The following is a 25,016-nucleotide window of genomic DNA, read 5'->3' on the forward strand; positions in this document are numbered from 1 at the left end:
AATAAATTAAAATATGAATAAACACTCACTACAGAATGATTTGATTTATTATACCTTTAAGCATATTTTCCTTTTTTGCTCTAAATACTTTGTTTATTTATACAAGTAGCAAGAAATAATTAAGTACATCCTCACAATAATATTGTCGTGATGTAAATTTTATATCGGTAAGACTTAGATTTAGTTAGACTAGACTTTTCTGATATATTGTGCCATCCCCCCACGCGTGGCAAATTTGCCAAAATTAATGTTAAATAAACAGGGGCTTCTATTAGTAAGCTGGAGATTATATCGTAGAAGATGGATTGGGTACATTGGGGTATATCACACCCTAATGTACATGGTTTGAAGACAATGTGCAAGTTCTATATTGTTGTAAATTTTAAGTTTTTCGGCGTTCAAAAGAGCTCCTGCAAGTTCTATATTGTTGTAAATTTTAAGTTTTTCGGCGTTCAAAAGAGCTCCCAAGGCAATGAAGTCTCGGGGCTAAAATTTAAAATAATTACCTAACAATAAACTCGTGTAATTGCCGTAATAGTCATTATTACCGTAATAGTTATTTTACAAAAATTTTAGTTTGAAATAAGAAAAGTTAAAAGATTTCAATGAAAAATTAGAAGTAGGTATATTCAGACAAACGTAGGTACTCCACGTAATTATCTAATAAGGATAAAAAAATTGTTCACTCACCAATTCGTTACAACAATTAATCACAATCTGTAACAAAAAGGCTCAAGTTATAACTTAGTCAATAAAAACCGGTCCGGCTACGCGAGTAGCCTAGTTAGTCAGACAGATATAGCGAAACTTTGAGGGTTCCTTGTTTACTAACCCTAAAAACCAATATCATTTATCACCATTTATCACCAATATCATTTTGCCAAAACCAACAAAAATTTAAATTCTATTCTCTCTCTAAAAATATAATAACTAAAATGGTTTATAAATCAACATAATTTAGGGCAGAGTTACAGTACCATGACCTACCCCAATTGTTGCTTTCTTTGCCTCCGCACAGCCCTGCGTCAGCCCACAACCGTTAGCCTGCCGCGCCCTCGAACCTCCAATAATTATAATATCACGTCATGTTACATTACAACATTGTTTTTAAAGCAACTCCGCTAGGTATTACAAGGTAATACGTAAATTAAACCCTGCCAATTAACATTCATGTTTATTTATAAATAAGAAATAATTACTAAGTATGACAATCAATTTTATGAGTTGTTTGCACATTATATAAGTAGGTACTCACATTTTTGTAACGAAACCTTTTGCAGGAGTAATATACAGCGGCAGTCGGGTTGGGTTAATTGGATAAACGGTAGAAAAGCGTTGAGGCGTGTGGCGGCCGGTGAAAACGTGGAAAAACCAAAAGCACTAATTCATACCCAACCATAAAGCCACGGGTCGATCGTATAGGCGAGCTTCACACAGCGCGGGTCACAACTTTGCAGAACTTAAAAAAATATTTTATGGATATTTGATGCAAAACTTTCTGTTAGAATAATCTGAATATTTTTATTAGAACATTCGTTCTTATTTAGTTTGGATTTAAACGTTTTAGGTACGGTAATTAAGTAAATAATATTGAACTTTCATTATTAAATAATGGGTATCAAATAATTTGATTAGTTTGAGCACGGTGTCTTAGAAACCAAATAATAAACTACTATCTATATATTAGGAAAATATTAAGGGTAAGTTTACAAAGTAGAAGGAGCTATTCTTATTATGTTAAACATTGTTTTTATTGTAAAGAGTGGGAAAAGGACATACAAGCATCAAGCACTTCAGTAACACTTAAGGGCTAATGCATTGTCGGCATTTTAAGTGCTTCGCTGTTTGCTTCCAACGAATCACGCAATATATATTGAGTTATATGTCGATTCTATAGGGTTATCCAGAATTATTTTTTCAGAATCACTTTATGTGTTTATATGACTTCGCACCATGTTCTCTCTCTCTCTCTTTCTGTCAGTTAACTGTGTGAAAATTGCATAAAAATTTGGTAACTGATCCGAAAAGAGAAACTTTTCGTTTTATTTATTTTTTGGATTTTTTATAAGAAAAGGTGACATGCTCAACCGGAACCACTTAAAAAGACATTACTAAAATTATGTCTCTTTTTTTGACATTCGCTAAACGAAGGAAACCTTATAAAAATAATAAGTGCGCTAAAGTATTTTGAGTATAAATACCTACTATAATTTGAAGAAAACTAATTTCCTTCCTCATTATAATAATAATTTTTGCTTTGCAGGAATACCTATAATACGTATGTAGAACAAAGGCACTCAATATACTTGCTACTTCAATGTTAATTGTGAAACGCATCGACACTTCGCATTTATTTTATATTTAGCTTAGAAACCTATGCATGACATGGAGTTAAATATGAAACCGTAATTAAAACACGGAAATTAAATAGCTCGTCATATCCGGGGTGCATGACGTGTAGCCGAGTACCAGCGGTGTCCACTCCCGCGCTCTAGGACTAGGCTGACAGTAGACTATTAGTATACTCTTTATTTTACGGAATATTTTCTATTTTTATTTTTCTCTACTAATCCTCTTAAATATTATAGTGAGAACTCAAGTAGGTAAAGCTTTTTATTTTAGATTTTTTTATTTATGTAATTACATTTAAAATCTTTTTTTGCTGTCTTTGATACAAAATTGTTTAATTGTTGCGGTTAATGGAACTTCAATTAGTTCAACGAGGTTAACTCGAGTGTCTTCTACAGTGGGTAAAAAATGATAAAATATACACACTAATATTATAAATGGGAAAGTGAGTAATTTTGTTGGTTTGTTACCTCTTCACAGTAAAACCAGTGTCCGAACTGTCTGAAATTTAGTATTTATATAGTGTGGAGTATGAAGAAGGCTTTTCACGCAGACTAAGCCGCGGGTTAAAGTTAGTATAATATATTTAAAAAGCAATTTTGTTTATATTTATAAGGATAAATATATTCAATATCTACCACTATTATCTATCACGCAAAACTACACTGTCAATTATAATATGAAGTGATAGGTTCACGTGCATTATACAAATGTTATTCTGATATCACTATAGATAAGGACACACTGAGAAAAAAAATCTGAAAGAGAAAAAAAATTACAAAAATCCTGACATTTAAGTGTTCAGTCAAAAGGGGTACATCATTTTAACAATTTGATATATATACTATAAGTACAGTAATTTTCTGCACATGCTTGAATATATGATTATCATACTCGTATGTCAACAAATTAGTCTCCTTGCAAAATGATAATTGGTAATCTAAAATGTAAGTGATTTAAAATATACTTTTCATATTTGTTATCTTGTAGTTGGCAGTTGTAAACTTGTAATGCATGAGAGGCATTGGAACACGCTAGATGCGCGTGCGACGGCAATCAAGCGCATTATAGCAATCAAATCATACACCGACTCCAATTTTAACGATATTTTTTTTTCTTAATTGGAATAATTAACGATGCTCCCAATTACCGTCTAATGATTCAGCTATAATGTTGTAAACATTGATAACACATTGACGTCTTTTAACCCTTTGTTTCGATACGTTGGATTGTTTTGCTCGTTATGAAATTAGCCTTCTTTCCCACCGCAGTTCATTATATAATTGCCACTTTATAATCTAGGTGCTTAAAGAACATGAACTTCGTAATATAAAAGGGTAGTTTTCCTGCTGTTCTTAGAGGTGTTTATACTGGTATTCCTGAATTTATTTCGCCATCAGTCATATGACTTTTATAAACTGCTGAGTAAGAAAAGATGCTATTGTATAAAAGTGCTTCTATACTGTTATATACCTAACATGACGTTATTTTCCAATTGATTAGTAAATGCAAATCTAAGGATTGGTTTTCAATTAAAATTTATGCAAAATTCAATATCATTATACACAATCACTGATTCATCGACTTAGTTGAGCAAGTTGTCGTGTCGTAAGATATTTTTATACAGAACGGATTATATTAAATTATAGTTCAATATCTTTAATAAGTTCCTTGTTAGGTATAAATACCTATTGTTTTAGAGATATATTATCACGTAAAGATTATTACTTGTACTTAGTAACATTTCATGACATAGACGTAGTACCTATATTTGATTGTCATATGAGATGAGGTATTTTTCCTAACAACCTATTTCGTGGAGAAATTGGAATAGAGCAGGTGTTGTCGGGGATTCGGGCCTATTATAAGTAATGACGATGAGTATACATTTTAGAGGAAAGCTGTTGTTAGTGTTGGCAAGCCAATTAGAAGTGTTAGAAGGTGGCGGAGCGCCCGCGCCCCTCGGGGTATCCAATTAAACTCCCGCCGCCGCGACGTCGTCGACGTAGTAAGAGTACCTACCACCTCGTAATTGCGTAAACCACTTCTAAACAAACCTCCGCTTTTTTGCATCGCCTCTAACAATGGAATCATGTCAGACACCGCAAGAACTCCCCTTCGTTCTATGCCTCTACTGTGTAACTATTGAGTTGTTAATTAAATTCGCACAATATAATCGCCAGACGCAATCTGAAGCCCTCGTAACCCTTACCCCGGCGAGATAAAGTCGCTTTCGGCTCGCGCCGCGCTCGATGGTCTGTACCGTTGTTGTTTCTTGTTTAATTACAACAATAGTGGCCCCTAATGAGAGTTTGCGCTAATAAGCGCTGCAAAATGTAATCAACATGCCTCGTCGCTCTAATGAGCCGAGTTCCTGGCAAAAACAAGCGATGTCGACATTTTACTGGAAATTAATTAGGCGACGTACCCATATGGGGGACCTAGGCCGTCCCGGAGTACACCGGAAAACCATGTTTCCAAGTCGTTATGTACACGTATGTACGGCAATAGCATGTTTTTAGAAAGTATGCGTTGTCTTTCTTATCCGGATTATGAACAATTCATAAATACTTAACCTATTTTGACTGTTGTCATGCTAGGTTCGAGTTTTAGTATTAGGTAAATGAATATTCTCCGTGAAATAAACTTGTATTGACAACAAAGTACACAGACCCGGTAAACGTCGTTAACTTAAATAAGTACGTTTGATTACGTCGTAGCTAGCTACCCCATTAAAACTTAACGAGGGGCAACCCCGGGGAAAATAACTAACCCAATTTCCCTTTGCCGGGAAATCATTAAAAGTCTTAAAAGGGTCTTTTCATATATTTTTTACCCCGGAGCGTACGTGCAAATAAACACATTTTTACATACTCGAACAAACAATTCCCCTAACGAGGCGGCAGCGTAACGAGTGCGGCGGAGCGGGCGGCGCGGCGGCGGCGTCGTGGCCGGCGCTGCACGGCGACCGGCCCCGCGCCGCGCTAATTGGAAGGATACGCCAAAATGTGTCTCGTTACACACGCCGCCACCATGCTGTCTACCTGCTTCTCACCTAACGACAACCCTGATTTATTACAGCCCATGCATTCAAATTGACAGCCGAATCCTATCCGGCACGACGCAATTGCTGTTCTGTTTGTACACAGTTCTATTAAATACTGATGCGGTAACTAATCTAGTTATTTTCTTTTTAAACTCTTCAAATAATCTTATAACAAATCTCACGCGCTGTAAAAACAAGTTGCAAAGTTAAATTTATTGCCTTGTTACGTATTAATTAAATTAATTGAAATTATAATATTCATTCCAGTCTGAGAATAATTAGACAACAGGAAATTCATAACATCATTTATAAATTACGAGAATTTGTAACGTGTATTAATAAATTAATTAATAGATTTTCCAATTAGTGCGCGGAGTATAATTAATGGATGTGTGCAGTATTAGCGTCGGATACAATCTGATTCGAGACTCGTCGGCAATTACCGATGACTACAAAATACATTGAATTCCACGTAATTGCTGAGAATATTACGGCAGTGAACTTAATTGTTCTCGACTTAATTAATTAAGCTTTTGTTTGAAACTAACAGCAAAGTGTAGACTTGGCAATTCTAAATTGGATCTTGTAATTACCTTACCCTCCCTTTTGCTGAAACTGTCTACTTTCAATTATGGGCGAAGCTTTGTTAATGGAATCAATTATAATTGGGACACAATGTGAAGCCTATCCGAACTCCAACGATCATTTACAATGGGTTAATTAATTCGTTCGCGTTGTGTATGCTAATAACTCATAATTATTTTTAGTCCTGATGTATCAGCCTCATTTAGGTCAGAGGGTATCATCATGGTGGTTCTGTTTGCGGTCTATTGATCAACCTTCTTACAAGTTTTATTAGAGGATAGATACATTGCAGCTTGGGACCACCTTATCCTATCCTAAGATTAGTATGAACCACATGTTAAGCTCATCATCATTCTGCTCACTCTTGTGGTAGTTTAGTAGGTCGGTCGCCTCTGTAAAGCGGTGTAGACTTAATCAGGGGCCCTTAACATATATAAAAGAAAATATATGTTAAAAGAAATATATTCAAAATCTGTTGCGTAGTAAAGATAAGGAAAAGAAAAGTCGATACCAAAAGTCCTCGTCTTGTAATATGTAAGAAAGTAAAAATAATGCTATTCATCCAGTAGTAGTAGGTCTGTGTTCGTTCTGTGTGAGCATATTGCCCCGTGTTCATTACAGAGAGGTTGCCATTACGCAGGCCATGGACGGATCATTAAGGATGCCTCTAATGAACTGTTCTGGTGCCTAATAATACTCCTAAACATCAATTTTGCTATTCTAGATAGTGATGGCTCCATAATGTGGGAAGAATTTCCTTTTTATACTTAGCGTATTAGCGATGGTAGTAAGTCGCAATTAATGTTTCTCCTTCCCTCTACTTTTCACGGTCATTTAAAGAAGTTTATTTCCAAACAATGTACCTACTATGTGCGATAGTTCTTTAGTAATTAAGGAACCTAACTAATTGCGACGCGACGCTCAGATGTAAAATGTGAATCTATTTAAATGTAATTCGGCTAATTAGTATAATTTAAAGCGGATTAATGTTGATCATATTTACAAATATTATCAGGCACGTTGATTCTTAACTCAGATATCTATGAGACCTACTTAATTACTGTAGTTGCCTTAGTTGTAAACAATTCTTTGCTAGTAAGGTGAATGTTTGAAACGTTAACTCATAAACAAAGTTATATCATTTCCTTAGTTTGATTAATATTGACAAAGCAATATTTAGATAAGATAATATACGGCAGCCCAATAATCTTTTCAATAATTAGTTTATTTTCCGGAAGCTATAGTATGTAATGGTTTATGCAATATTTAGTGTATCTCAGTCTCAAATTGACTATGAATTTTGCATTAAGTTCATCTGCTTTGTATTAAAGCTCTGAAGTATTTAAATAAATAATAATTTAATTTAATAATAAGAGTTTCAAAGAAGATTAATTTGACTAGTAAATCATAATCGGCAATACAGTTTAATTGAGTTGTAATGTCCTTAGGAAAATATATTAAAGCTTAGATGTTATATAAGTTTTTACAAATAATTATCTCATAAGATTCTCATTGCTTTAATATTACTCCTTATAAGATTGTGCAAATTTATCATATGAACATGTAGTAACATGTTTTCAATTCTTTGTTTAGTCAACAGACTCCCAATTTATTTAACACAGATCTCTTTCAGACTTTTCAAAATTTTAAGCTCTTCTCGAATTTTTTTCGAAATTTTTAGCTTGGCAAGGAAAAAGTTTGTTATTGCTTAGCATGACATGTCACGATTTCCGCTAACCCGTTTACAGTGCAAGCGGGCCATGAAGGCTCGCCAACCCAACTTTAATTAAGACACAATAATTAAAATAACAGGCGACGGGCGTGGTGGCGCATCAGTATGCGAGCTCGTGGGGGCGCATACGACACCTAACTAATCTACCGGTAGTATTAAACCGGCAAAAGGTTAAGCTTTGTCCATCCAAGGTGTCTAAATAATGCAGTGATACATTGCATTTCATATTATCCATTATTTTAAAGGTTTAATACGTTTCAAAAATAAAATATTATCTCGCAAGTAGTGTCTGTAATATTTTTCGTTATGTCTTGCGTTATCAATATAAATAGTTACAAGATTTTTTTTTGATGTTAATTATTTAAGGGTTTGTAGCATTGAAACCGGACAGAATCTCAACAGACAATTTTTCCTTATTCCGTATTAAGTAGTATTTTCAGTCAAATTCTAATTTTAACTTAATAAGGTATAATGTTTTAAATTTTTTACCTGTCAAATTTGATACGATTCAATTAAAATATAATTCCTTTGAATATAATGAACATTTTAATTTAGTAAGTGACTTATCAAATAATTAAATCAGCTGAAGGCCTCACGTGTCTAATTTGCAATCAATTTGTTTATGGTTTTTGATTATACACAATAAACATAAGCTATCAAAACAAGTTTCCGAGTTGCATGTGATTGGTACATAATTGCGTTAAAAGTAATTATGTACTAATCGATTATTATGATTACCTAAATAATCTATCCATTTGCATTTTAAACCTGAATCAAAATATGTTAATGTAAAGATTGACGAAACCCTTTCGTCATGTCACTATGTTTTATTTGAACCTGTTCGCGGTAAAGAAATTTAATTACAAAAGGTGACTCAGGTATCAGAAAACGCAAACAAGATTAAATAGTTAGACACTTAATTTCTTATTTTTTACATTTAATTATGATAAAATTACAGATTAAAATTAAATAAACCAAAATAACACAGCTTTTACGAAGCAATAAATATTATTAAAGCGTGGATGCAATAGTACATACATGCATATAGTACATACGTATACATGCAAAATTGAGAGCTCGCACACCCCAGCAGGTATTGTCTATGATCTCTATCTACAGCGCTACGCAAAAAGTTATGTCTTTGTAACCGTGTAATTTAATTAACCAACATTAATTGACAGGATACTCTTTGGTCTGATTATATTTGGATTGGTATTGCATACTAGACGTAATTTAGGCACAAATCAACATGCACACACATACATACAAGCAAAGCTCACGCACTGCTACGCCCGCTACGCCTGTCTACGATCTCTATCTACACAAAAAGTTGGCGCTACGTAACCGTGTAATTTAATTACCATAACCGACATTAATTGATTGGGTATCTCTCGTTAGAGACTTGTGAAACTTCCTGTCTGTGAAGTGTTAGTGATGCGATTGACTTAATTAAGAAAGCGGATTATGGAGACATTGAGAAAAATATATTTAAAATCTTGTTAAGTTTTTTTTTTAAAATCATGTGGGTTTTAAAAATAACCATGTATCCGTAAATTAAGATATATTTCATAAATATATTCAAATTAGAATGAATAAAAGAAGATTTACAATCCAGCATAAGCGAACAGTAAGTTAACTTATAAAACATTTTTTGTAAATACTAACTAATATTTGCGTTATTTACAGCAAAATTTTTATAATTATTACACTGATTGATCCGCAGGTTTTAAAAATATTCATATTTTATAACTTGTGAAGTATAATTTTCGTAAAGATTATTTTTGTAATATTTTGTATTCTACTATTATTCTCAGTAAGCCGGAATCTCTAATAACCTTTTAATTTTATTTATAAAATGAATAGTTAAGTTAAAAAGTAAAGGAAATAAACAAGGAAACTCATAACAAAGATTGACTCTACTACTTAAAAATGCTTACCTCAAATATTTCCGTGCTATAACAGACACCGTTAAATCTCCAAAAACATCAGTTTATAACACAAAAACAATGGCACTGTCACGAACTTAAATCTCGTCCACTCCAATTGTCACCGAGTGCAATTAATCGGTACAGTCACTTCCGTAAGGTGAAAAACCGGCAAAGTATTACAAAGCCGAATTCTTAATCATCCGATTGGTCGCGGTGTTAATTGAAATTGTGTACTAAGTCGGGGAAAATGGGTACCGGCGTTTTGCTATCGAGTGTCCGTAGCTCGAGTAAAGTTTGTAGCTGAGAGCAGTAGAGTTGGTACGTGTGTTCGCGAGGACGGCCCGCGAGCGAATGGAGTGTCGGCCGGCAAACCCGCCCGCTCGGGGTGGAACAACACTCTAATATAATGACGGGGTCGGAACACTTTAATACTCTAATTGAAAAAGTATACTCTGACAACAGCTTTTAAGTGTAATTAAGGCTTCGTCTTCACACGGAGTAATAGCACAGGCGCTTTGCGTTTATATAAACTGGTTATGTGTTTTGGTGGATGAGACTTGTTACTTGCTCAGCTGAAAATGTTTTATAACATGTAAGGCATAAGAGTTGATTATTATTATATTTTAATAAGATTGACTATGTGACCTAATAAAATATCAGGCAAAAATCGATGATAAAAGTAATTGGCAAGAACGTCACGTCTTACCACGCTACATAGGTAAGAAATATCACAAATACCCTACTAGTGGATTCCGGCCTAAATTCAATTCCACCCCTTGCCCCCGCCCGAGCCAGTGGAAACCAATCTTCTTTACATTCCCTCGCCGACAAATTTATACTCCTCCATACGTCGCTGGTAATAGGAGGCTGGAAGGGTGAGTCCACTCGAATATTACTCCGGGGCCCGCGGTAAACAAAATAATAAACAAATATTGATTAATTTGGTGAAATCAGCTGAGATTAAAGAGAGTTAAGGAATGATTATTCGGTATTGTCAAAGTGAGTGGTAGGTGGAAGTAACGCAACAAATAACTTAAATATTTGTAATACTACGTTTCCCCTGTAAACCATGCAACCCTTCGAATGTAATATAATGAATGAACTAAAATATTTATATACACTTATTTATGTAAAAGGAGGGTTTTTAATTTTTCGTACATGACCATACTCAGCGGAAATGCGATCAAATTGGATCATTTCTCTCAATTAAACCACTTCGCCTTAATTTCAATGGACCACCGACTAGTAGAGTGGACTCGCCCTAACTGTAGCGTATTGGCAGCTTCGTCGGGCGCCGCTCGTCAGCCGTCGTCGACGGTGTGGTCACTGCGTCAATTATTAACCAGGTCCGCGGAGCCTTAGTGAGGAGGAGGCAACCGCAAAGAAACGGCAAGTGTCCGGGGTCCAGCGCCTTGCACCGGCGCTGAGAATTTAATTTCCACGGCCCGCCCGCCCTCGCCGCCATTGTCCGCCCAGTATTTCATTACGTCTCGAGCTTTTCTATTAATAAATCACTCTTCGCCTGCGCCGTTTAATTACGTCCCGGATCCGGCCGCCGTCTGATTACACTTTCATCGAACATCTAATTAGGAGTGCAGTCGGCCCGGGGTGGGACGTGTGTATTCTTTGTTCGAGAGATATTACACTCGGCCTATATTACACCACGCTGCCGCCTCCGAGCTAAGTTCGAAATGAACGAACTTTGATTAAAATCGACCGCTTGCACAGCTACTAAGTGTGCGACGTTTTAATATAAGATGAACTTTAAGTTTCATTAGAGCACTGTAATCGTAAAACATTATCTCTACTTGCATGTTTTCTTAGTTTTATTCGCGTGGGGGTAGTCTTCAAACACTTTTGTGAATTTTATTTATTTCGTGTAACGTAAAACTTGTTTGTAAGTTCCTAACTTAAACCTTTTAAGGGAAACTTAATTATACGCCGTGTGGTTCCCGGCACCAATACAAAAAAGAATAGGACCACTCCATCTCTTTCCCATGGATGTCGTAAAAGGCGACTAAGGGATAGGCTTAGAAACTTGGGATTCGTTTTTAGGCGATGGGCTAGCGACCTGTCACTATTTGAATCTCAATTTTATCATTAAGCCAAATAGCTGAACGTGGCCATTCAGTCTTTTCAAGACTGTTGGCTCTGTCTACCCCGCAAGTATGTATGTATGTAATATACGTAAAAAAAGTTGCCGCTGTTTTCTACATAGCCAATACTTCTAATTACCAAGCTAAGTATACTCCGAAACAGGTGATAGGGAAAGTTGTCGGTTCAGCGTAGTGGCTCAAGACCTTTTTAATTTCCTGGACGGATGGTGTGGCGCGGGCGCGGGCCACAAAACATTGAGGACTCAGATACATTATAACCTTCAAATACCCAGCTTTTTTATTTCACAAAGATGACTTTGCAAGTTATTCTTACTGTCTCAACTCAATATATTTATTGCATAACTGTGTAGACATGTAGATAGAAGTTTAACATTTAACAGTTTGCACCTTCAGCTATGCAATATTTTTACTCACACGAAAGCCTTTACTTCTTTAATCTTCACGACGATCGTTCCAGGTAGTAAGGACGACTTCCTTAATGTTTCCTATTTCAAAATTTATGTAACATCGGTTTTCTAGAGCATCTTTAATTTGTGGCGGTGGCCGGCGCGGCACCGGCCCGCCCGTTTAACTTATTGCCACGGTTAACGAGAATACGCCGTAGTGTGCCGGCAAAATTGAAGGATTTACTCCGCGTCCCTCCTTTATTAAACGTATTGCACACTCCCCCGCCTCCATGTGTGCGTACACTATACGCAGTATGCCGAAATTACATTTCACATGAGTCGTAATAACAAGGGCGGGCGTAAATCACGAGCATTATTAGTTTCTCTTGTTACTTGTGCCATTTGTCACTTTATATTGATGCAAAAATACCTCTACAGTAATATTGCAATATTTTCGCAATGATACTTATTGGGTTTGGCGCAGGTAGCAATTTAACAGTCTTTATTTTCGTACTAGATAAAATAATTATTGCGTTGTTTTAATGTCTATTGTAATTTTAATATTTTCGTTATATTATGATATATTATTAAATATAAGTTATTGGAGTTAAACTTCCATCAGATTGAATAAGCCCTAGCGCTTGGCACGTAATGCAATGAAGAAAGTATAAAATTCCATGAAGTGTCTGAAATGGATGCATACCAACAATTGGCCACAAGTCCAGGGTGCGTGTGCCGTCCGCCGTGTCGCGAGCGTGGTTCGGAACACGATTTCGCCGACTTCCTGTAAGCTAAAGCGTATCGCTCAAAGTTTCGCAATATACGCGCACCGAGCCCGTCCTTTATTAAAAACTATTCTCACATTTTTAATTAAAACTTGTGTTCCCCCACTAAAACTTTATTTAAGCAATAAAGGCGGCGCAATTAGCGGCGCTGTCCCCGCCGGCGACTTCACCTACTTTTCCTCTGCTTTAATGAGTGTTTTTTAATAAAGCCAGAGACTGCTGCAAGTTTATTAATTTAGTTTAACTCGTGTCATGGCGGGTCCGGCAGCGCCCGCCCTCCCCTGTACGCTATAACCATACTTTTTAATTTGCCACCTGAACTATTACCTTAATAGGAAACTTACACCGAGAAAATCATTATTTAAGCTTTCAATATTTCTTATTATCTGGAGACAGTAAGAGCAGGTGAAAATTAACCTTGCATGAAAGAAAATAGAAAGAAATGTACATTTTAAGACTCTTGCAGTTTAAGTAGACGTTTATAGTAAACTAAATACTAATTCAAACGCAAGCGCAACTTAAGAATCGACAGACGGATCTATGGCTAGAAAAAACTTATTGACTTTGGACTGGTTATATGCATAACCCGCATATTTACTTTTAGGCATCTTTACATGAAATATATATTTATTGATAGAGTTTATTTCATACAAACCACTCTCCTATAAAATCCATTTAAAACCGATTTGGAGTAAACAAGTGCCTAACTATCGAGACACATATTCCCTGGATAAATATAAGTGTTTTACTTAAAGTACTTAAGTGAATGTTTTCTGAAACTTACATTACGAATCCAAAGTGAGGGTCGTTGTCGAGCGGTGAACTAAAAGCTTGAATGACGTAGAGCCCCCTCGCGCTGCAACCCCCTCTCCCGAAGTGTTCCGGCCATAATTACATTCCCGTGTCTAACAAATGGAGAATCGGTGTTGATTTGTGTTTAGCCTAGTCCGTGATCCCGCGGCCCACGACCACCCGCTCATCGCCACCTCATTACCGGTTCGCTTTAGAGCCTACGTTAACTTCGCTCTATGCCTGTTGGTCTCTTCTCATCAGGAGCGTCCTGGGAAGATACATTTTCTTAATGGCGAATAGTTTTCCTTTGGTAGATACGCATTTAAGCATGTTGACCGAAATGCAATTTTTTAAAGTGTATAAGTTTGCTGTTTTAGTAAGAGAATTTGTATTTTCTCTCCCAAAAAGTCATATCGAAAATGATACCGTTTATTACAGAATCGGTCTAATTGATTTTAACGTTAATATATGTACATCACATAAAGCAGCTTTAACGTTAAAAGCATTTCTAACAAAATTTATATTTTTACATTCAAATCGAATTACTTAAATGAAAATATAAAATTCCGGTTCAAAGTTAAATAGCATTGAAAGGGAGGCGTTGCATTTCGTGCTAAGCCAGTAATTGCGCGCATATCGGCTAAGTGAAAAACGAAGCTCGGCTGCGAGCCTAAAAGCTTCGGCAGATTGGATCAGCACACGGGTTTTCCATTACGAACTAGTTCTTTACAAGTCAACGGCCATGCTTTTAATTGTATGGAGTATATTTACTAGTGGATTACTTGCTATTTTTTCTAACTTCATCGAATGATCAAGAATCAGTCGTATTAGATATTATCCTAGTAATAGCAAACTATGCTTCAGACAACGCTTTATGGAAGAGAAAGGTAAGGCCATGGGATACGAATACAGGCTTTATAAACAAATTACAAAAAAGTCATAAAGATTTGTATTCATCAATAAAAAAATGACCTGTGCTCATAAGTTTTTTTGCATGAACTTGAAAAAAACGAAACGACGAAAAGTGAAACATTAAAAGAAAATAAATAGAAAAGGGGTATTTTAGGGTAAGTATTTTAGTTATTTAAGGAAGTGGTCATTTTGCCGAACATTCTTAAATATCGTGCCATACCATAAACAAGCTTTAACCGCGTGTCATCGTTATCGAAGCGCTAGTTTTGTTTCATAGCCGGCGCAGTCGTTTGCGCACCAATAAATAAGGAATTTACAGATGTACCTATATTCATTTATCCAGCTGAATATGACCTTTAAGTTTTTTTCGATACTGTTGAACCCCTTAAAAGATAGATACATAGTATATGTATTTTTAAGCAATTCCGTTTCTTAGATTTCAACGGCCTTCGTCGATGTACCTTCTGCCTGGTGTTTTTATGAAATAAACTTACTGTCTTTTAAGTCAATAAATAGGTTTTTACGCTATGTACCAATTCCCGATATTTTACATGATTATGAATGTTTTATTATTACCTTAGTACTCCTGTATTACAAAATCCTACAAAATCTTATTTCCTTCTTCTTTGTATCATGAAAGCGTGCTTTCGATTGTATTTCAATATTTTTAGTTTTTTTTATCAAAATAATTCACAGCTGCCCATCTACATGGCTGACACACTCGAAAGATATATTCTGTAGTATTATTACTTTGAGACTCCAAGCAAGGAGTCGTTAGGGGCCTCGTATATCCTCGAGAACCGCGAATATTGGCCGCACTAACAATGTGCGTCTTTATAAGTTTTTAACGAGCTCCCCGTATAAATTATGTGCCGGCCAGTGGGTCTCGTTATCTAGCTAACGGCGCACTAGCGGAAGCTTAATGTACCGAGAGCTTTATTGTAGCCACTTACGACTGCACTGCAACTCAAACGCGGGAAGAACACGATTGTCGTATGTTTAGAATTATGGTAATGACGTTATTATAATAGAATAACGCTTGAAGGTTAAAACATTCTTTTTGAGGTCAACAACAATACGTAGGTAACTTTAGAGTGGGTTTAAAGATGGTCTAATTTTTTTTTTTAATTATGCGTAGCTTTCATTAGTTCAGTACAAAAATTATTATAAAATATACCGGGCTGTACTGTATATAATATTTTGTTTACCAAACCGAAAATATTTTTTACAATAAAAGATTTTTCTTTCTTTGATATCGTTTTTATAGTTGCCGTTGAATTTTCGGCACAGCATTGAATACTTATTTTTGTTGTTGATTGTACAATATAATATAAACATTTTTTTAATATGACGTTAACAATTTATCTTCAATTTATCTAGCTGCGGGTAAAAGCAAGTAAATAATAGGTAGGTACTGTAAATGGCCGCCAGGGGCGTATTTAGGCCAACTCCAATTAAACTGCCGTTGATGTTGACAAGGCCTACTAATGCCTCCCTTTTATGTAACGATCTATCGTAACTAGCTTGTTTATTGACGTAATTGTTCATTTATATCAAAAAATAAAAATGTATCAGTTATAACAAACATACCTATATGATTTAGCCAAACTGCAGGGCAGTTTACATAATAACTCATGTAAAGTTATTTGTAGTAGCCTAGAAGAACTTACATAATGCGATTTTATATGCAATGAAGGGTATTATATCTATCTATCATGTAACGTACAGAATCGTTTAAATGTATCATACGAAAGAGTAAAATACTGGCTAATTAAGTCGGGAAATAATTCTGTTTCCGATTAGCTTAACCCTTGTGATTATGGTGATCCACGCAATTTACCTTCCGAAATTATTTCCATGGCAGCTTGTATACTATTAACATATAACTAGTTTGTATATATTTAAATCTTCCTATTAGAAATATCATTTATATAATATTCATGACGACTTCATAGTGTGAAATGATCGGCAAATATTTTAAAGATAGCTGACAACCGATTACCAACCATTGCTCTTTTGCAGTTTCATAATCCTTCAGTCGTATATTAATACATCATCATCATCCACAGGAAAAAAAATCTAGCGATCCAATTCTAATTCGCTGAAAATAACATGGTGTCGTACAACATAACTTCCATTATATAATTAACATTTTCATTATTTTTAAATGTTTAAATAGACCATATAATTTTACTTAATTTACATTGATCCTCCAGTGCAGCCCTGGCTTTCTTCAAAGCGGGCTACACCTAGATGAAGCCTGCAATTACAAATCCGCAGAATTAATAAAAATACACATAAAATTAAATAGTAATCCGAAAAACGTAGTACATATAAAAATAATACTAAAATGGAATAACTAGTGAAGGAACGTTAAATAAAATCACGCCTCTTTACCGGAGGGGTAAGCAGAGACTACATCTTTCCACTTGCCACGATCTCTGCATACTTCCTTCGCTTCATCCACATTCATAACTCTTTTCATGCCATGACCCTTTGCCAGGACGTCCTTAATTTGATCAAGATACGTTCGTCGTCGTTCGTACCTTTAGATAGGTTTAATTATGTAGGGCATAGTTTATCAATAAAAGTTTTTACCGTTTTATTAAAAAAGTTTTATGAAGGCCTATTTCAGCGAATATGGAAGATATTATATTTTACGTTTAGTACACGTAGTACATATAAAAAAAAATATACTAAAATGAAATAACTCAATCAATTTCGGTAATGAATTCTGAGCTAGGACCTTCTCAAGGTATTCTATTTTACAGGATATTATAGTTTACGTTTATTACACGTAGTACATATAAAATAAAAAATACTAAAATGAAATAACTCAATCAATTTCGGTAATGAATTCTGAGCTAAGACCTTCTCAGGGTATTCTATTTTACAGGATATTATAGTTTACGTTTATTACACGTAACATATAAAATAAAAAATACTAAAATGAAATAACTCAATCAATTTCGGTAATGAATTCTGAGCTAAGACCATCTCAGGGTATTCGCCCCTTTTTAGGAAGATTTCATTAAAAATACCAATTAAGATTACGAGGTTTTTATACCACTTCTAATCAAGCATTTAATTAGGATTTAGCGTAAGCGGTGCTCGGCCCGGGGGAATCGTGCCGACTTGCTGAACACCAATATCGAGAACACAAACGTACGTAGGGTGCGTAATAATTAAAATAATAATTAATATTCTTCATACACAAATTTTCTAAGTTTAAATTCAATATACTTACCTAGTAGAAATATCCACACAATATAAAAAAATGAAAATGGTTTAAATTATGTATAGGCACCTAATTGAATCCATATTTATTTTTAAATAGGTATTTTATCCCATAATTTTTGTATCCTATATATCCTATCGTATCCTTAGGTACAAAGTAAATACTAAAGAAAAAATCATCTTTTCAATCTTAAACAAAAGCTTATTTCTATCTATTGACCTATTTTCTGATAAGTAAATGTGGATATTTATTTTAGTTTAAATATAGATATGTGAAAGCCAAGACATATCTTAACCATTTTAGGAGCGCCGAAGTAACAAATCAATATTTGGAGTGAGTGCTTTTTCGTGCTATAGAGAAGCTTTTATCTGGACAACGGTCGGATGGCAGCACAAACAGTCAAAGGACAGAGACATTCACTTTAGCATAACACGACTTACTTGTATTTTCTTTTTAGTAAACTCGATTAATTTACTATTTATTTCAATGAAATTTACTATAGTACAATTATAAATACAATTTAATTAACTGAGGAAATAATACATCCATAAAATAAAAAGTTAAGTATTATCAAAATATAAAATAAAAAGTTTTCTATAGGCATCATAGCGTATTTTCGACTAACTCCCACCTGAAGAATTTAAATAGTTTGATAATATTTTCCCACTTATCAATCAGCATCAAAAATTCTCTAGAGAGATATGTTAGTGTCTGAGCGTCGGTGGTCAGATATTTAGATACCGATACCCGACTAAACAGTAAAAGCGTAATGCATAGATTGATACCTACCGCGGCCATGTAGTAATCTTTTCTGAATTAGGTATCTTATCAATTTCGTATCATTAGTTTAATCGTGACCGATCTATTACGGTTAGAAAAACATGATGAAAAAATTTAAACATACATGCTTGTGCAATCATCCACTTTGAGTTCTGTTCTCCGCCAATGGTTGCAGAGTCAGACGGGAGTCTCTTGGTGTAAGAACTTGACGCCAGAAGAGAGATATTTAGTTGTTAAATAATTGACATGAATGAAAAAAGAACTACAACTTACGATTCATTCCATTTTTTGTTTTCGAACTACTTGAAACTAATTAGGTATATAATTTACGAGCATGATAGTTTAAACTTTCTAAAGCAAACACAAAACCTGCTTGCAACCTACACTAAGTGAATATACATATATAGAGGTACCATTCAAATATGGATTTTCAAGAACATCTAAGTAATTTAATTAAGAATGTGTTCCACTTCGTTTTCGAAAACTCGCCTCCTCGTTATACATACATATATGTACGAAATGCCCGCGTATCAGGCAATATTTCCTGATATTTTGTTGTATCTACTTTCTTGTAACAGGATTTAATACAACTTTTTAATAAAATGGTAAAAACTTTTATCCTTAAACTATGCCCTAAATAATAAAATCTATCTAAAGGTAAATTACACATTAAACGTTCCTTCACCATGAAAAACCATTTAATTAACTCTACCAATGGAATAGTGAGGTTTAACCAGTACGGACTAAGTGGAACTTTACCGCAAGCGTTAATTATTATCTGTGAGGAGTGCTCTTTGTTTAGTTGCCAACTCTAAATTAGTTTTCGAAATGGATCATTCGCACCCTCACTCCCTTCCCCTCGGCCCGCTCCATTCCCTGTAATTGGAACGTCCCGAGATGACACCACTCGACTGCCTCTAATCAGTTAACAAGAACCCACTAGTGCTATTGTGACTGGTTAATATATATTACAATACATCTCGTTATGCCTCAATTAAAAAATTAAAATGTATTTTAAATCGATAGAACAAATAAATGCATATGATTAAGAATTTTTATAGGTAGGTATACCATTACCAGATTTGTTTTAGGTACATGCGCGAACGCAGCATTGGGCGATAATTCTCCTGAAACCATACAACCGTAAAACCTACACTTCCGCAAAAGAAACATATAAAAATCCACAGGAAAAAACAACAATAACAACATACGTATTAAGACTTAATACGTATGCTGTGCATGGTTTACAGCTTAAATTCATAAGAAATATTATTTTAGGTACGTAACCTACCACTGTAAACATTTAACCGAAACGGCGCCGTAGCGTTTATGCGCTCACAGTTGCTTTTAGGCCATATCTAATGATGCAACACTTGACAACAAAATTAAGGACGTTACAACATACATAGAATAAAATTAATGCATTATTCACAGCTAACGGATTAATAACTAAGTTACTCTGGTATAAAATTTATTCAAATTAAATTCACAAGAATATTAGTAACTTGTTGTGAATTACTACACCACATAAAATGCAAATGTTTACGTTTTTATGTGATTATGATATTTTTGTAAAAAATTATATCTCTAAGAATAGAAGATTTATTTCCTTTTGACATTCTGTATCAGTGTTAATTATTATCTGTGTTTAATATAAAGTGCGTTTTAATCGCGTCTGATACATATTTTAATTAAGGTTGTTTATTTATTTATTTATGCTTTATTGTAACAATTACAATTTGTAAAGTACAATATTTAGGCGGACTTAATTCTAATAGCATTATCTAACAGTCTATCATTGGGTTAAGCAGAGAATCTTTGTGTAAGTAATAATAAAAAATGTTTTATAAACATACTATACCAATATAATAGTATACATTATATTTACATACAGATGTATGTTGTTATCAAGAAATCATTATTAAGTTTTACTACTTTTAATCTAGATTTTTTTAAACTCTCTCTTATTTTGTTGATTGAGCACTCGCCACTATGCTTCAGGGATCCGATTTTTTTATAAAAATGTTTTGAAAATAGTGAATTATGTATCTATCCATTCAGTATGTCTTTGATTTTTTTACCATCTTATAGCACCTTCATCATCAGCAAGAGGCTTCGAATGTATATCACTTATATCAGTGACTAACTTCAAAGACCTTTTCTGATCTTTTTAGAACCTGTCTCTCCGGACACCTGGGTAATTGGGTATACCACGGTTTAAGGTGTGTTGTTTTGAAGAATGGTAAATCTTGACAATAAAATATTCTATTATAAGTATCAAATTTTGTGTTTAGAATTTAGTATTGTAATGTTTCTTTGAATATAATATCCAGGCCAAAATATCGCCAAAAACCAACCAACCCAAGACGTTTGACGGTCTCGTTTTGCTTTCAGTCTAGTACTAGGTGTAGGCACTTATCTTCAGTTCCTGCATTAAGTCGTCAACAATAAAGGCTCATTAAATTTCATTACTGAGATGGTCCCGCGGCGGGCGGCGGCCGGTCGCTTAGACGGATAATCTCTAGCTGTCAGCCGCTAATGCGTTTTAGAGTACGTAATTTGAACCGTTGAGATCGGTGGTAATTAACGCCGCAATTAAGCTAAGTAATTATTAGAAAAGAACGCAATACGTTAAGTACATAGTAAGTAGGTTCTGCAGGCATCCGATGAAAGTGCTAAAGCTCGATAGATATCTCTATCGATACCTTATCGGATCAATTTGTTATGTTCTTATTCAGTGGAATGGATAAATTTATTTTAATTCCCATATATGGAGACTGAAATATTTGGTGTAGGTAGTGATTAGCATTAGGCACTGTCTTCCCATTAGGCAGTGTCCTATTTCTTTACACTTCAGTGCATGGAATTAACTTATGTATCAAAAATATCCAAACCTTTTTATTTTTATCTATGACAAACATTTCACTTCCACGCAAACTTGTCAAAGAAATAAACGTAGTACGTACGACATAAACGTACATATGACGAGCACTTATTTCAAGTTATTTCTAAGTAAACGTAACATTGAGTAATACCGGCTCTGATTTCTCAGTAGCTGTTTATGTGAAATGTTTCAGGTTTCCAATATAACGTAATTTAACTGTACTACACACGAGAGCTGAGTGAAGGTTTTATGTCACTCCAATTTTGTGTTAAAAGTAAGTGAGCGCGCCTCGAGTAACCCGAAGGCAGGGTAATGTATTCCCATATATACATAAGTGAAAACATTTTAAGAAGCTCCACGGACCCACTGCATCACCCCCGGGGTTAGGGCCTAAAAGCACTATCTCGGAGCCAAAGCCTTACAACTCTTCTCAAATTCAACTTACTTTGCTCTGTGTGAAGGTGCCCCGCGTGGATGTTTTATACTATGGTTAAAACAGTCGTGATACTTTCTTAAAATTTAAGGATTTAAATTGTTTCAAATCCCTCACATACCAGTGTAATCTCACCTTTCTGTTAATATTTTATCCGCCACTCATACTTTGATGATAAAAAAAAATAATTTAAGTAAATAGTTACATCAGAATTCTCATGTTATGTCAAGAAAATAATCGAAATATATTTTTAATAATATCAAAATTATATTTTCTTTAATTAACAGATTTAAAGGCAAAGTGTCGGAACAACGCAAAAAACATTCGGAAATCAAGGTGTCCGGTTTTTTAACATAAATATTTAACCGAACTTGCAGTTCTGTTCTGTAGTATAAATGACGAACTGGTAACCCGTTTTAACCGAATTACGATCTAGGAAATTATTAACAATTAACATTGAAAATAAAAAAATTGCGAACACCAAGTCAAAATTATAACTACCCAACAAGTATCAAAATCTGTAGGTTGCTTGTTTAAAACACATGTAACGAATTCAAGTCAGTGTCTCGTTGGGCGAAGAAGCGAAAGCTTTCTTGCATCGGACTTCGGGCACACGCTTGTACCTGACTGACGGGCGCTAGACCCAAATATACCACATATGTACTAGTAGATATAGTAATATGTAGTCACGAGTTCACGACACATCACCACTTAGTACCAAACACGTCTCCCGCTGCTTTCAGCACTAAGCAGTGCCAGTAACGAAGCCGCTCCAAATTGCGAAACACATTTGTTCCCTACAACGCCATTCCCGGCTATGCTCGATTTCATATAAGTAAATTGAAAAGTTTCGAGTTTAATTCCGTCTCCTGAAGCCACCGTCGCCCGCGCTCGCGGCGTGCCGGAAGCGAATCTCGATGTTTTGTAATGGAGCTTTTTAAAATGGAAGTCGAACTTTTGTCAGACACTTTTAGCCGCGCCGGAGATACATTTAAGCTTTTTAACTTTTCCACTCCGGTAATGTATCCCACACTTTCCTTCTATAGTAAAGGTGTCGTATAAGTTTTTTATCCTTGGAGATGCAGTACATAAGTTTTTTATTTGTACGACTCAGCACGTTGCCAGTCGCTCGCAATAATCCTGCCAAAGAGCTTCTCTCTATTCGACTTCTGACTGGACGTTTTTTTCGTGTTTCACGACAGTGTAAACATTTTGCCTACGATCCATTAAGTAAATGCACTCGGGCCACCACTCGACATAGCATTAATATTGCATTTCTAACTCCCCCTTTCGGAGAGTCAGCGATTCTGACCACCCTCTGGACACAGTTTCGAAGTTAAGAAACAATGCTAATGGTCGATTTTGTGTAGGAATTGTTTTATAAAGACTATGTATAACTTTTAAATTATTTCTACTACATAATATTCGTTTTGAAATCATTAGCTTTTTATGTAGACAATGTGCATGTGGAAGCAGTAGTAGGTATAATTCGATTTAAGCATTGTGACGTCAATAAGTATCCAATTTTGAAAATAAATCTATTATTTTCTATTCTATTTTTGTCCTTATAATATACGAGTATGTATATAATACGTACAACTCAAAAAAGCTATGTAAAGATAAATAAAAAGGAAAATACTTATATTCACGTTACCACATCTATACTAATATTAAGAAGCTGGAGAGCTTGTTTATTTGAACGCGCTAATCTCAAGAACTACTGGTTAGAATTGAAAAAATCTTTTTGTGTTGAATAGACCATTTATCGAGAAAGGCTTTAGGCTATATAACATCACGCTGCAACGATTAGTAGCGAAGAAATAAAATTTGAAAAGAACGAGGAAAATTATTCATCCTTGACGGCTCCAATGATGCCCAAAATAACTATTCCACGCGGACGAAGTCGCGGGCACAGCTAATAGATAATATTTATAAAACAAAAAAATATTTTATAAGATTAAATTTTTGCTTTATAAAGGGGGAAATTTTATTCATTAAGGAAATCAGCAGTTTCGTACTAATTAAATTGTAATTGTGCCGTGTGGTTCCCGGCACCAATACAAAAAAGAATAGGACCACTCCATTTCTTTTCCATGGATGTCGTAAAAGGCGACTAAGGGATAGGCTTACATACTTGTGATTCTTTTTTTAGGCGATGGGCTAGCAACCTGTAATATAATAATATAATATATACGGGACAAATTACACTGATTGAGTTAGCCTCGAAGTAAGTTCGAAACTTGTGTTACGAGATACTAACTCAACGATACTATATTTTACAATAAATACTTATATAGATAAACATCCAGGACCCAGGACAATCAGAAAAAGTTCTTTTCTCATCATGCCTTGACCGGGATTCGAACCCAGGACCTCCGGTGTCACAGACAAGCGTAGTACTGCTGAGCCACAGAGGCCGTCAATCTGTCACTATTTGGATCTCAATTCCATCATTAAGCCGAGCAGCTGAATGTGGCCATTCAGTCTTTTCGGGACTATTGGCTCTGTCTACCCCGTAAGGGATATAGACGTGAGTATATGTATGTATGTAAATTGTAATGGGAGAGTAAGTGTGACAAATCAACATCGAGCTATGCTGCGCTGTACTGCGCTGTGCTGTGCTGTGTTTCTTAAGCTACGTTTTTTAACTTTTGATACTCGTTCGTTCTTGTTTCTTTGTGCGCGCATACGCAAGTGGAGCGAGATGGGAGTACGAGAGTGAGAGAGACGTCTGAAGGCGATGGAGGGGCACGCAGCGTGCTCCAAACCTAGCATAGCTGGATACAGCGCAGCATGGCAGAGCTCCATAAAAAACATAGCACAGTTCGACACAGCGAGGCTCAGCACGGTGGGTAGCGGGCCTCGCTCGAGACTTTTTAAACAGCCTCACACTGCCTCACACAGCGCAGCACAGCAAGGTTAGGTTGTATTCTCATTAAAATATTAGACGAGCGAGTTGACCAAACATAGCACAGCGCAGTATAGCTCGATGTCGATTTGTCACCCTAAAAATGTATCCATTTTTTTGCAATGTTTTTATGGAAACCTA

General features: G+C 35.2%; 1 protein-coding gene across 3 annotated transcripts in view; it reads right to left on the reverse strand.

Moving 5' to 3' along the window:
• LOC106131127 (LIM domain only protein 3) overlaps positions 1-10,017 on the reverse strand; it is a 46,055-nt gene extending 36,038 nt beyond the window's left edge. Inside the window, exons 1-2 of one of the 3 annotated variants that reach the window (XM_060944797.1) lie at positions 9,650-10,017; positions 691-717 (exon numbers count right to left, since the gene is read on the reverse strand). The gene's annotated coding sequence lies outside the window, so the exon portion shown is untranslated. The remainder of the gene's footprint in view (positions 1-690; positions 718-9,649) is intronic. The other 2 variants (XM_013330120.2, XM_060944798.1) reach the window with 2 other exon arrangements.
• Positions 10,018-25,016: the final 14,999 nt, after the last annotated feature.

The sequence above is a fragment of the Amyelois transitella genome, chromosome 6 (assembly GCF_032362555.1).
Source record: "Amyelois transitella isolate CPQ chromosome 6, ilAmyTran1.1, whole genome shotgun sequence".
In the NCBI taxonomy this organism is placed as follows: Eukaryota; Metazoa; Arthropoda; class Insecta; order Lepidoptera; family Pyralidae; genus Amyelois; species Amyelois transitella.